Below are 844 nucleotides of genomic sequence, written 5' to 3' on the forward strand. Positions count from 1 at the left end.
TGAATGGTATGTGTCCATTTTTGTTTTTGGAAAACAGAAAAAAGGTGGGAAAGTTGGAAAACAAGAAATCAAATTGGTGTATCCTCATTTAGCAGTGGTTAGGACATTGTGATTAAAGAAAACTTGTACCTACATTCTTGTCCATGCAATGCGTAATCTTCTTTAGAAGAAATCCTGCTATCATTCCAAATCCTTCATAGTGAGAACTGCTAAGAAAACATAATATAAAATAACATCAACAGGACCAAAGTTACCCAAGATGAAATCATTACCAAGAATACAAACAACTGTACCAAAACTATGTTGATGAAACAACATGGCCAGGTACTGTCACCACATTTGTAACTTATAAACACCAATGATAGGTTAGATGACGCTTACAATTGACAACACAATGTTTTTGCTTTGCATGTAGATACCTGTGTAATCATTAAACAGGACCTGGTAAAACATGGACAGGGTTGGAATAATTGATCATTAAATCCAAGAGGAGATTTGCATTACTGTAAGTTGAATCTCTGCATAGCTACATTCAACCACTTTTTAATGCACATTATAGGGCCATGTTAAAGAACCTGTGCTGCATACTTCGTGGAACTACATACAGGATATGTAACGCATTGCATTACCTTGCATGTGAACAAGAGCTCTCACTGTGGTGGACATACTCATAATACCTACTCAGATAAGGTTGTATTGGTTGTCAGTGCAAACAACATTGCTTCACAGGGCTGTTGTAAGTTACGTTGTTTCTGCCAGTGGTTAGAGTGTATGAAGTGTTTCCAAGCTGTTCTGATGACATCTCGGAGTAAACAGAAATGCTGAGACTTTCAAATATAAGTTG

The sequence above is a fragment of the Branchiostoma belcheri genome, unplaced genomic scaffold (assembly GCF_001625305.1).
Source record: "Branchiostoma belcheri isolate BF01 breed outbred unplaced genomic scaffold, Haploidv18h27 scaffold52, whole genome shotgun sequence".
NCBI classification, from domain to species: Eukaryota; Metazoa; Chordata; class Leptocardii; order Amphioxiformes; family Branchiostomatidae; genus Branchiostoma; species Branchiostoma belcheri.